Source organism: Mycetomoellerius zeteki, unplaced genomic scaffold (genome assembly GCF_001594055.1).
Source record: "Mycetomoellerius zeteki isolate Tzet28-1 unplaced genomic scaffold, Tzet1.0 scaffold415, whole genome shotgun sequence".
NCBI lineage: Eukaryota > Metazoa > Arthropoda > Insecta > Hymenoptera > Formicidae > Mycetomoellerius > Mycetomoellerius zeteki.
The window spans coordinates 2,290,212-2,305,188 of NW_017257409.1; the positions used below are offsets into that span (position 1 = coordinate 2,290,212).

The following is a 14,977-nucleotide window of genomic DNA, read 5'->3' on the forward strand; positions in this document are numbered from 1 at the left end:
TTCATCTCTGACTAATTGATGATTGGTACTTGCACAAACATTATGTATTACCACACATACCATATGGAATTATTACGGACGTTATTACGTTAGTAGAAACACAAGTTACATTACACTGTTGCAAACTAGAGAAAGGCTATTTTTATTAAATCGATGATTTTTGCAAAAACTTTATTAATTATTACATGTTAAAAATTACTTTTTATGAGGAGTGACTAGTTTTATTAAATGGCATTCGCATGAATTATTAACATTAATAATTTATTTATACTTAACCAAATATCGTTCTGTATATGTACGATTAAATATGAAGTTAATAAAATTCACTAATAACATGTATTATTTAAATAAATACTCGATTTTTAGATTGTATTTTGAATATTTTGTATGCAACTCTCGGCGTTTATCTTCTTCGGAAACAGTTCAGCTGCTACATAAAATCATATTTCCATTCGAGTTGCGCAAATTTGGGTTGTAAAGTGAGATCACTACGGCCCACTTGGAGGTTTTATCGTAAACCTGAAATATGATTATGCAACAATACAATATGTCTCTGCTCTATAATAAGCAGTTAAATATGTCGATGGTTCAATGCTAAAAAGACGATATAATATATAACTTCTTGTTTGAATAAGTTCTTGTCTGATTTAAAGTATGCATTGAAATTAAATCCTTTAGTAAGTCAAATAATCAAATTCTTAACAATTTAGATTTCCAAATTTGTATAATATTGATAATAAATTTGAATAATTAATAAAGACATATCATAATACAAAGATTTCCGCTTTATTTAAAACTATAAATTCAGCATTAAAATTTTTGTAATACATGTTTGAATTGAACATATTTGATTTGAAATAAAGACATTTATTTCTAATTTATGAGCTAAAATTATTACAAAAATTATATATTAACTTGAAAAAGTAATACATTAAATTATCTTAATTATTATAATAGATAAGAATTATAATAGATATGTGAACGAAATAATACAATTTCATGTTATACATTTAATACGAAGTTTTCACAAACACCAACCGTTTAACACCATTTTTCTTGCACGCTTTCAATCTTTCGTACTGTCATTCTACAGATTTCATTTTCATTGTCTGAAAGATTGAATAAATCTTTCTCAATAAGATAAATACATGGTTTTGTAATAACGGGTTATTCTAGTGTCGCACGAAAAAACGTAGTGTTACTCACGAAAAGAAATGTTGGCATCGTGTCCTGCTGGCAATACTCCCTGTTGTAAGTCACGCTCGCCTAAGGAGGCGTAATCGCGCCATTTTCGTAATTGCATTATTACGAGGATAGGCATAAGTATCTAGCCAGCATGGTTGTGCAAGCAGCCGCGACTTTATTCTTTACATCGTCTCGCGAAGACAAGTAAATAATCAGTTGCTCCACGCATTTCTGTGAAGAAAGGAAAATAATTTCTCAATTAAACATTAGATGTTATATCGTAAAAATATTTAAAAAATATAACACAAAATCTTATTATACGTGAATAAGCTGTTCCATTGTATAAGTTAATATTGCCAGAATAAAATCACGGAGCTTTAATAAAATTTTAATTAAACATCTATAAATTCAACATTTCAACAATTAAACATCAAGCAAAATTCAAGTGTTTGATCTAATTTATATTAATTGTAAGAAAAGTATTACATATTATCAGTTTAAAGATTTTAAATTTTTATTAAGCAAAATAAGTTTTGAAATATTTTGTGCTTCAGCAATTAGGAAAAAAAACAGAATTATTGTAAGTCAATATAGGTATCAGCATGTACATACTTATATAATCATCGTAATCGACGGCGCACAGGCAAAACGGTACGGCTTCGCAACATTGACGTCTATCGTTGTAAATGATCGCATTTGCAACCGGTGCGCGTCCTAGAATATCACGCCCGTTAGATAATAAGAATGCTACATGTTTACGACATTTTATCTTTCTTATTAGTCCACCGATGAAGCGACTTAAATAATTTCTGATTGACATTCTTATTTGAAATAATTGTCTGCCTTAAATACCTTTTAAAATTAAACATATGAATATAACGACAAGCAAAGACTCATTCAACTAAACAGAAATAAAAAATTACAGATGAATAAATTTATCATTGATCTATCACATAAAATCAAAAGATAAATAAATTCATTATAGACTTATATTAGAATTCTTTTAAGTATTTCAATTATAAAATTGGACATTTTAACATATTTGATTTTTTTTATTTTTAATATCGTTATATTAATATTTTATATATTTTTAAGTTATTCAAAATTTATACTTTTTATATATGTACTGTACAATATATGTTATTAATATATAATATTTCTCTCTCTCTCTCTTTCTCTTTCATTCTTCTCTTTTTCTTCCTTTTTTCTCTTTAGACACACACTATAGAATACATTTCAATAATTTTATCTCAAATTTAAAAAATTAACTATTATTAATTATTTTTATAATATTTTTTACCAAAAAAATCAGAGTTATTTATACTTTTAAATTCCTTATTACTCAAAAGTTACGACTGAAAAACATTTATCAAAAGAGATACAAACTTCAGAGAGTAATGCCCTTTAGACGTTTTACAAAAATATTTCTTGTGGTAAACAGAAACTCGAGTGCAGCACGTTTAGTAACTAGAAATAGGTTGCAATGCATAGTATGCTCAGACTAAGCTACTTTTGTCCACAACCAATGTATTTCTAGCAGTGTTAGGCGATCATGCGCGGACAGTAATTTGCATTTACTCGATGCATTGAAGAATGAATGATTGATATTAATTTATTGTTACAGAAATTCTTTCCTCATGAAAATGTGAAACATTGATTGTCGAATTTCGATATCGACAATCAATGTTTCACATTTTCATGAGGAAAGAATTTCTGTAACAATAAATTAATAGATATCAATGCAAGTAATTAACATGCATGATAAGATATTTAATGTGTACTGAAATATTGTTGTACGAACATACCATTATCTCTTTCTTTTGTCAGAAGTAGTTTAAAATTTAATACAATATGTACTGAAAACACTGTTTCTCAAATATAAATGAACGGGATGTTTAAAATAACTTTTAATTACTTATAATCTCAAGTATGTAAAGACATAATCGGTCAAGAACAATGGAAAAAAACGTGAAAGTATGAGTAAAAGAATAAAAAACTCACGTGGTCAGACCCGAATTATGTGATCCTACATGTGTGAAATATCGCTTATGACAGATCGTATCGTGAGAAAGACATAGAGTAAGCTTCCTTTGTTTAAACGATATCACTTAAATACAGCGTGCAAAAGCGCTAAACACTCATTATTCTCAGAACTATAAAACACCAGGGCGTCATCTTGGCAAGCCTCATACTCAAGAAGCTCGTTGTTCTCGCACGGGCCAGTGACATAACGCGCCGTATATACGCGCGTACACACATATGCATTTGGATACTACTCAGTATTGAATATAAAGAAAATATCGGATGTAGATAGCGTATAATAAAACACGTATAATAATATGAAACAAGCCAATGAAAAATTATATAATATATTCTATAATAAATTATATAATGTGTTCCATAGTAAATATAAATATATTATAGTAAAAAAGAGGGAATTTTAAAAAAAGAATAAAATTAAGATTTATTTAATTGCAATTTGTGATTACATCAATTGTGCTCCGATTTGAGTTTAAAGGTCAGGTTGATCAACAATTTTTATACTTGTGTCGCGTCTCTACTCCTACTTTTACATACGCTTGTGCATGAAACGACATTATGTAAACCTCTGTCTTGAACGTGCGAGTGCACGTGGTTGATCACAATACAAATGTGTTTAATCCGTGTTCGAACTTACAGACACAATGAAAGAAATCGTACTTTAATCATCAATCTGATTTTCAATTTAATCTATTTAACAATCTTTGATATATAATACAATTACGTAATTAATATCTTTGTCCTTTTTATGTAATTGCAATGACGCAAATCACAATGTTTTATTTTCTTGTTCGCTTTATAATAAATTAGAAGTTAAAGCTAGAAATCGAGAAAATTTGTATATATCTCATAAATTTAAAATAATAATTTGTAGAATAGCATAATCAACTGCTGTTCTGAAAAATAAGTACTATTTCTACATTAAATTTTTTTACATTAAATTTTTACATTAATTTAATGTTTACATTAATTTAATAAATATTTATTTATTAAACATTATATCGTATTCAGTCTTACTTATATTGTAGATGGATAAAAAAGTTTCTTATGAAAGAACTGTTCCTTTCAACATTTGTGGCTCAAGAATTTTTTATTTTATTAGCAGAATTATGCAATCGCTTTTTTCTTATGAAATTGTAAAGTGACTCGAATATCGCTCTACTGCCAACAAGGTTGTTTTTGTTATTAAAAATGCAACTTTGATAAAGATATAAAATACTCGAAATAAAATTGTTTACAATTATATTATTTATCTTGCGAAAATATAAAAGTTATCGTGCAAACTTGCAAAAATATAATGTCAACAATTTTCGTTGCAGTAACGAATCTAAAGTAGATTAAGGAAAACAACAAAGTAGATAGAAAACGAGAAATTATTGTTTTAGGTAAGCATATATATATATATATATTGAAACATTATACTAGATATATTTATATCTAATGTTTATCAACAGATAAAGGCACGAAAGCACTGTAAAAAGTAATATGTTTTATTCTTGTCCCTACGTTTTAAACACTTAAAAATGTTTTAATTTTAAACTTTTTCAATACACAAAACACTACGTATTTGGATTTAAAACACTATGCGTTTTAAATCCAAACGGATAGTTGGATTAAAACATCCAACTAAAATATCCTTAAGTGTTTAAAAATAGAGACAAGAATAAAATATTTTAATATCTTAAAATTAAACACTTCTTTTTTCAGTGAGGTTGAATCATAATCCTATCCGATTATAAGCCATTTCTAGATACGAATCTTTATAATAGTATCACAATAATCTGTAAGCATCTAGCACTCAAGAGAATATCGAGAATTAAATAAGATTTTGTCATCCGAAAGAGCGACATATTGTATTAAATTTTTTTATAATATTATATAATATAAATAAACATTTTTTTATTAAACGCACATTTACGTAATATAATATATAATCTTATAACTATTAAACGAAATTAAGGAAATGTGTTTATTACTATCTCACTTCTTGACCCTTGTAAATATAATCCTTTTAATATCTATCTAATGTCTTAAAAATGTTGATTTGAATTAGCATAATGTTGGTTAACAAATGTTCTTTTAATAAAGTAAACGTTTATTTAATAAAGTGGTATAAAGCTTCGTTCATTTAATACAATCGCTAGATTCATAAGACAAATTGGGAGAATACTTGGCAAATAGAATAAAGTACTCTGCAAAATAATAATCCAACTTAACGTTTCATTTGTATAACATTAAGTTGTAAGAATAATTAAACAGAAATATTACGAAAATATACTGTCATAACTTTACTATAGAAATATAAATAATTGCACAAATAAGTAAAGGAAGCCGTATTCAGATAAAACGAATTTTAGTGCCTAATAATAAGAAAATACGCAAAAATATTATTGGCTACTAACAATAAGATCCGTTTTAATCAAATATGACCTTCGTTTATTTGTATTCATCATTTCTTAATTTTAACTTATTATTGATAAATAAATGCATTACTATGATTACTATTACATTATCATGAAGTATCTTATAAAACTCATAATGGATTATCAGGAAGTCAGTAAATTCCATCACGTAAATAGTTCAATCTTTGGAAAGTCATTCTTTGGTTGAAATAATCCAAATTGATATTATATAATTTGCATTTCTAATATAAAATTATTTATAAAATAAAAATACATCACATTATTATTTCCAAAACCTCAAATTTTTTGTAATTACAGCTATATTCAAGACTTCAGAAGAATACTAACTTTTTATTATTGACACTTTTTTACATTAAATTATTAACAGCAATTAATTTAAAATGTAAATAAATCAATTGATTGCCTGTAAACACACATATAAATAATTATATTCGTCTATTCTACCAATTATCGGCATTTTTATCTTTTACTAACATTGCTAAGTACGTAAGTATATTTCGACAAGTGTACATTATAATACACATTCATTATGTTTTTATTCATTCTTATTCATTTATGATAAAGATAAAAAATTTGTTGCAATTTTTACAAATAGTCGCTCAATTACATATTAAAAAGACCTTAATATAGTTAATAGTTAGCAGGATTTTAATTGTACAAATAAGTAATTCAATTCCTCAAGTGACTCAATCCTTCATCAGCACGTATAACTGTAGTTGAAAATATGAAAATACTTGGCTCTCGGTTTCGGCAACAAAATACTTGTAGTAAATATTGTCTAACTGCGAATAACATATTTATAGTTAGGTGAATGTGTTGTCTCGTAAATAGGTTTACACCACTGATAATTAACTGCGTAACGAAATCTGCACTTCACACATATTCGACTTTATGAATTTCGTTTCAGTTCAAAATAGACATTTCGAAGTCATTAAAGCATTATATGCTACATTTTAGTTACATTTGTAGCACAGAGTATGGAGAAAGACATTTCCAATATAAAACTCTTATATTATTGAGATTTAAAGGTTCATAAACAAATTTTTTACAAACATTATCTTTAAAGATTTTGTGAAACAATGACTCATAAAAAATTAAAAAGAAGTAATTTTATCAAAAGTTACAAATAATTTTAAAAGTTATTTTTTTACTGCACGATTTGGCAAAATCCAAACAAGATTTTTAAAAAATTCCATTGGTATTTTCTTCGTAAATGGTAATTTCAGCGATTAAATTTTTGACATAAATAAAAAAAGTTTTTGTTTGAAAATAGCAACAAAAAATCAATTTTTTGAAAAATTATGATAATTTTATTTATAATTTTAATCTTAGATAAAAGTTGTTGGAACTTTTGTGGAACTTAATTTATAAATATTTTTAAGGTAAGTATATATTTAAGGAATAACTTGTTGATTTCTGGTTGTGAGGTATCGTACAAATTTGACGTTTCTTTAATTATTTTTTAAAATTGTAGCGTAACTTCTATCATAGATGTGTTAACAACGAAATGTTACAGCAGGCTGAGTGGCAGTCGCTGCTGCGTGCTCAGACGAATTTACACGTGTCTCGCGCGATTTGTTTATAACGTAGTCTCGATTATTCTACTTACCCCTATAGTTTACTGACCCCGGTCTCCCCTACTCATAGTGAAATTCGTACAAACATGTTTTAGATATTGGCTTAGCGCCGAGACACTACCGTTGTCTCCAGATTTATAACTCTTAATAAAATCACCTTTTTGCAATTTTTTATGAGTCATTTTCTTACAAAATCTTTAAAGATTACGTTAATAAAAAATTTTCGTGTGTATCTTTAATTCTCAATTGACAACAGTAAATATTTTACTGGAAATTGCCTTTTTTCACTTAAAGGTCATACAATCTCTTAGATAGCAAAAAAAAGCTTAAAATTGATTTATAAAATTGAAAACAAATTTATTTTAATTAAAATATTAAATTAATTTCTACTGAACTTAAATAAATAAATTCATTGTAATTTTAATTACCTAAGTAGCAAGACGTCAAATGACGTCTTAATAATATTTCTTTAATGATGTCAATAAGAAAGACGTCATTAAAATGTGTGAAATACAACAGATATCTAGAAACACTCACATATGTACCTTAAGGGATTAAATCTATCAGTTTATTTAAGAAATAAATTTATTAAAATATGTTTTTTACAGAGAATTTAAAACTATATATCGTCCAATGGGCCTTATTGTAGAGAAGAAATATTTAGAGAAGCCAATAAATTATTCTTTACAAACACACAATCTCATAAGAAGGGTGATGACATATCGAGTCAATTTTGATGCTGGCATAAATCACGAGCTTTCGCACGACCGAACTTCCGTGAAACATTACGCTCCTGAACATTTCAATACGTAACCGTCGTTACATCACAACAAGCTGTGAGTTTTATTTCACAGAAAGCTCAGTCGACACACATTAATATGATAACAATATCTAAAACTGTATTTAACTGTTGGTGCCTAGTCTAAACTCACCTTTTGCGCGTGATACCAAATATAAATTCTTACAACTCACGATCTACTCTGAAAGATTATGTTTGTGAAATATTCAACATAAGTGTGCATAAGTATCGCTATACCGTATACGATTATTATAAAATTGAAATAGTTATGATATTATAGAATAAAAAAGAGTACAGACATAAATTTTAAAATTATCATACAACATTTTGCCACAAAATTTAACTTTAAAATCTCAAAATTTAAATTTAAAATCAATTTATTTATTTCTATTTTGTAAATTAACAGATATTGCAAAAAAATTTTATAATTTATACAGAATACTTCATAACTACTAATATATTACAATATTAGTTTACTATTATTACCAATATATAAATCATCCTTTTGTTGAAGTATTTTAAACAATTGAATGATATGAAAACCTACTTGGACTTTGGATATGATACCAAATTAAAAATTAAAAGAAAGATCTTAAAAATGTTAAATATCTTAAAACTGTTAAAAATTTTAAGTGTGTATAAAATATCTCTCTTGCCTTAAAAATATTTTAAACATTTAAAATTCTTATGGATAAAAAATTGTTCTAACTGTATAAAATAAAATGGTTTAAAACATAATAACATAAAATGTTATGAAAGCAAAGGTATATTTTTACAATATTCAAGATTTTTAAAACTTTCAATACTAATTCATGGCTTTTTAAAATTTTCAATGTATTTGAGATTTTCAAACTATTCAAAACTTTTAAAAATCTTTTTGATTTTGAATAATGTTCGAAACACTTCGAGAAACACTTCAAAACTTTTCATCATATATTCACAATGAGATTCAATAATTTTAAGTCTACTATTCTACGGTACAAGCTTTTCATATCATATACTTAAAATAACAAATGATTTAATCACATGCATTTTAGCACGAATCAAAAGAATCGACGTATGGAACATTCGATATATAAAGATGCTGGAATTTGATTAGTTATTTCTCGCAATTGTCGCGTAAGAGGAAAACCCGTCCATACTTACTTCTAATTAAACACGCGCTGCTCGGAATTCGATCATTCATTGCGGCGAGTCGCATCGCCACAGTAAATACGGACTCGTGACAAACGTATCGCCAACGTTATAGCTCTTCACTGTATCGCGCGACGGGCGCGATTCACGCTCATTCATTACATAAAGCAGCTCACTGTTTACCAAGAGCCCGCTTTATTTTTAGTCATGCCGCGTTGCTTTATGCGACGCCCGCCGATTTGCGAGACCGCACCGTCGTCGCTCCTCGTTCGCTCGCTCTTGGTTCTTGCGCGGTTAAGTCCCGTTTACGCAACTACGTTTCGTAGTCGTCTTCATCATCGGGTCATGTTTTGCCGCACGCGTACAAAACTCGCGCGTGCAAAACGCACGTTTCGATGCATCACGATCGCGTCTTATTCGAACGGTTCGTTCTGCTGATAACGAGAGTCGAGAAATCATCGTTTAGCGCAAAACGTTTATATAACAATCATGTTACGTGATATGTAATTTTAGACAAATTAATGGGAATTTTCCTTCGTAAAATAGCGTACAATGCGTCGACTGTATAACAAGAAAATAAGAACATAAAATTTATTAATTTTTCCGAATGGATGTTATAGTAAAATATCTAAATAAATCATCAAGAATAACGAATTGTGAAAATACGCATAGGTTGAATATCGAGTGTATTATTAATAGCGAACATAAAGTCGATACATTTTGTTTGTATTATAGAGCGTAAATTTTTTATTAATAACGCTCATTTTAAATAGCAATCAATCCGCTTTTTGTAAATTAATCGACGGAGAAAGTCTTACATAAGCAACTAAAATCATAGCTTCTCTCGAAGCAGTTCTAACCGCATTTTTGCGAAATGGCGCAATCAGCAAGTACCCGTAAGACGTTTTAGTGGTGTGTATCCGGTTGATTGGAAGAATCCAAATCGGTATTTGCGCTTTTCAATCGTATTGAACTCGTTAAGCATTACTCAACGCTCTAATAAACACGCGACTCAGTAAGGTGCCTAATTGCGAAACACGATGTTTAATAATGTATGCGAGATAGATCGACTAAGTATATAGTATGCGACGATCTTTCCGAGGCAACCGTTATTACTTTTGAAAGTGTCGATCATAATTTGATGCAAATAATATAAAATATATCACATAAAATAAAACATGAAACTAAATTTTTCAAAACAGGAGAGAACAGCAAAATGTAACGCTTTGTATATTGCATGAAATTCGAATAAACAATTATTAGTAAATCACACAGTATTTTCTATTTATGCAATTTTTAAAATATTGCGATCTACATTTTTTTAATTTTAAAATACTAGGACAGATTGTACAAAATTTTATTTTGAATTGCAGAAATTTGCAATATTAATAAAGTAGATTCAAAATTGATTTAATTGACGTTTCCATATGTACTTCTTTTTCTCCTTTTTGTTACAGCTTGATTAAATAAACGTCGATAACATAATCATACGGTTATTTTTGTTCGTTACGTCTTCTATATCTAAGAGTAAAAAGTTAAAATATTAACATAAACGTTGCGAGAGTGAGATTAAAACATTAACGAGGGAGAGAAAAAAACGTAGACTCGAGAGAGATCATATTGTATGATTTCAATGAAAACTACATCAAACGACGATAGAAGTTGCATTACAAAATTCACAGAGCACCTCCTCCGCCAAAAGGAGCAGGTACGACAACGACGTGTGGTTGCGGCGCGCCTCGTCGGCTGTGTGTAAACCATTTACGTAACGGCGCGAGATACGCCGTATTTCGATGATTAACAATTTGTTTTGCGATCGGCAAAGGTGACTCTTTGTACGGCACAAATACCTTACGTAAGACAGCAGATAAACGCGCGTATGCAGCTGGAGATTAAGCGCGCGCGGCTTTTCGGATTTCGAGACGAGACGCGATCAGTTTTCGACCGCATCCTCCGCAACGATCGCCGTGTTTATAGACTGACCGAAACGTTAGACTGCCAGACGCATATACTGTTTCTTATTATGCATTTTGATATGCAATTAATTATTCATTCTAAAATTTTTCATGTAGCGACTTATCTTTTTGAAAAGTGTCCACATTTTGAATCATTAAATAAAAGTGTATAGAAGCAGAGTAATGACATTAATCAATAAACTTTTAAGATACGTATTAGTCAAAGACATGAGTCTCACTGTTTCCATCTCGTATAATTAAGAAATAAATTTATACTTAGAATGCAAAACAGCTGTGGAAAAACTATATTACGAGCAAGGGTGTGTCACTGCAGTTCAGTAGAAAGACATTACTTATTATAAAATTGTAATATATTACCGATAAATCGAAACATGAGCATTTGATAATTATTGATTTATCAATCAAATCAATTTTTTCGTTTTTATAAATCAAGTAAGTTCCAATTACTTATTTATAAAATGTTTACTTGCATATTTAACGTCCCACTGTTAAATAACAAAGTCATCGCGTTTGTTGTTGAGTCACAGCTCGTCCGCTGTGTCGCGAATACGTAATCTAAATATCTCGAGCAATCATGTAAGAATAGGCAGTATCAATACGCGCATTTATTATTTCGACTATTGACAGTCATCCATTTCACATTCTGGCATAACGATTATGCACATAATTTTTGAACGCAACTGAGTCGCACAGCATAAATGACAAATAGGGGTGACAGAGGAACGGTTGTTACAGTTTTTAAATAATGATTTTTAGAAAGAAGGTGATGTATAAAGATCCCCCCCGCCCCTCTCTCTCTCTCTCTCTCTCATATACGTAGGTATATAATATAACTATGTCCCTTAAATACTAAAAAAATATTAATTTTGAATATATTATCACACATATAAATAAATTATTTAAATAACTTATTTGTACACACAATGATGTATTCAAAATGCAATTACATTATAATGTAAGTATATTACAACGATCCAATCAAATTAACATTAGATTTAATTTACTGCTTTTTGCATTACTTGTGCGATTTATCTGTGGCAAATAATTAGATCTAAATTGCAACTTTTTATAATATGCGCGGGGGAGGGCTGTCAATTAAAAAACCATATATTAAAAATTAGGAGATTACAAAATTTTCTTATTGTTAAACTATAGTACTAAATTCATGGTCATATTAATGAAATATGTTCTATTATTTAAAGAGTTAACGCTATTGGTTTAAAATTAGAACTATAAAGCACTCAAACTAATTCTTTTCAAAGAATCCCGCATCAACCTTATGAGTTTTGGCTCTCGGTGAAATTGTCTGAAAATTTAGTATGTTGTCCTCCTTACTGTCCCCTGAACAAATGTCTTAATGGGCACAAAGTCCAAAAATGCCTAGGGTCCAAGTTATGGAGCGCTAAAGTATGGAAATGCGTCTATTCGCTCGATGATAATCGGTAAGATTGTAACGTATTCATGTGTGTGTGAGACCGGGAATCGATTCAGCCAACTAAGGCAAAGCTGACGCAAACGTTATATATGTAATATTCAATATAATATATTATAGGACCGTATATGATAACACAAACTATAGAAATCAAAGCTTTAAACGGTCTAGCTGGATCTTAAATGCTTCTATGATTCTGTGTGAATTTATATACTACGTATGTAGTCCTTTTTGAAACCGCGCCGAAATGATTTTTCGAGGATTTTTCAAGGGTTCGACTCTCGGCCGAGGTAATATTTTTCGCAATAAGAATTAATTATTTACAGATTTTAATATATCACTCAGCATAATTAAGATCGTTTCGAAGATGCGAAAAAGCATCAAAAAATTGTTAAAATTGCTAGTCAATTTTAACTCGTGATATTACTGTGGTAATTTAATAGAATTAGCGTTTCAAGATCAAAAAATTATTTCGGCGCGCGTTTCAAGACTTGAAAGTTACAGTATTGCCGACATTAGCATTACGCAAGGTGTCCGATCGACGGTTAAAACCTCTTGAATGTTATTTAGGATCATGTCCTGGATAACATTTATCCATGTCTATTTAAAAGCATTCAATAAACAAAATATCGATATGTATTTATATTCTTAAAACTTAAAAGGAATAAGTACTCCATTTTTTATATTCAATTTATATACCTGTACCATTTTCAAAATTTTTCAGATTTTTTGTTTATATAAAAGATAAAGTTGATTTTAAATATAAAACAATTTCTTCTTAAATTTTAAAATAACAAAAGAGAACATTCGATAAATAGACCATAGGTACGAGAGGTTAATCACCTCGTGAACTCGCCATATATTGATCTCTTATTCTTCATCACCCTTTCCCTTACTGTCCTCGCGGTATGCAGTTCAGCCCTCTCCCTTCATTTCGGAGAAGGGTCCTGTGGCGTCTGCGTACTCTCTTTACGCACATGCGTGCATCTACACGAACCAGACAAACGTGATATCTCGGTATAAAATTACCCCTCATGCTCAGTGAGAACTCTGGAAACTAGAAGACTGACATTTGCCAGTGAAAAGCGGTTTATTCCTTATAAAGAGCTCGTCACACTTCCTCCACGTTGCTATAGATCGACAATGCAATCACGCTCTTTCTCCCTGTGACACGCCGTCGCACAGTTTTGCGCACATCCGACTTGATTCCGGCGAGACCATTCCCGTTGGAAGAATCCGGTCGATCGAGCTAAAGTTATATCAAGTATCCAAGAAGGTACCTCGTAAAATTCGTGAGACTAAGTGGTATTAAAAATTATTTGTAATTGGGTCTTGGTACAAAAACGACTCTGACAAGAGCGAATACGAGAATATGAAGGATATGAATGAGGAACCGAAGCGATTTTTAATACATCGTTGCGCTAACCGATAACAGAATCGTTGACTGACGTTATTGGATTCCAAGGTGATATCGATACTTATATAATTGTACGTGATAAGAAAATAGTGCGGGTTTTTAACTCAACAGACTTATATAAACTTTAAATATTTTCAAGATATTAAAAAAAAAACATTTTGACTAACATATTTTAAATTAATGAATCGAATGATATATAGTTATAATTTTTTATAACTGAAAATTTAGATCATATTTCTAACTAATAATTACGTGCTTTACGTAATTATATGATTAATATGGAACCTACAGAAAATAAATAAGAGCAATTCAACGAAGACTAGTTATGCCTTCTTATACACGTAGATGAATACGTAGAATACGTAACAAGATCAAAATAATGTATAATAGATGACAATCATAAATCACTGTAAGTTACAATTTAAGCGCAATACTCATTTATTATAAATTACAATAACTAAATTAAACATTAAAGACAAAAGAATTAAGAAAAAAGAAACGATCTGCTTGACCAATAAAATCCATAAAACAAAGCAATAAGCCTTTTATCGATAGTAACCCCTAATGACCTAATGGATGGGAAAGATCAAGAGAGAATAATAAAGATGCTTGAGGAAAATAGGAAAAATCAGAGAAATTCTTACAAAACTGAACGATAAAAAGATATCGCGTGCCATACCGTGTTGCACATGGCAATAACAATTTGCTCAATAATGAAAGCCGGAGATTAGAGGACACTCAACAGACAAAGAGACGTGCTTCGCTATGACGCGTCGACGCCTCGTCGGGTGGGAGCAGCGTAACAACACCTCCGTCGGGAGTGCGGCAACAACACCTACGCATCGTAGCAGACACGCCACGCCGGTACGGTGCAAGTAAAACGGCAACACACTCCTCGAACTCCTATAGCGTGGTCCGTAATTCTCTCCGCGACCTCCCAGACCCCGTTGTGGTGTATCCGAAGCCGCGTGGCGCTGGCTTCGTGTCTCGGAGG

At 30.0% G+C, this 14,977-nt stretch overlaps 1 long non-coding RNA gene across 1 annotated transcript; it reads right to left on the bottom strand.

The window, feature by feature from the left end:
* Window positions 1–377: 377 nt before the first annotated feature.
* Window positions 378–1,895, bottom strand: LOC108726383 (uncharacterized). Its single transcript, XR_001936795.1, has 3 exons — window positions 1,798–1,895; window positions 1,207–1,416; window positions 378–519 (listed from the first exon to the last, which is right to left on the bottom strand). It is a non-coding gene; the product is annotated as an uncharacterized lncRNA (long non-coding RNA).
* Between the last annotated feature and the right edge of the window lie 13,082 nt (window positions 1,896–14,977).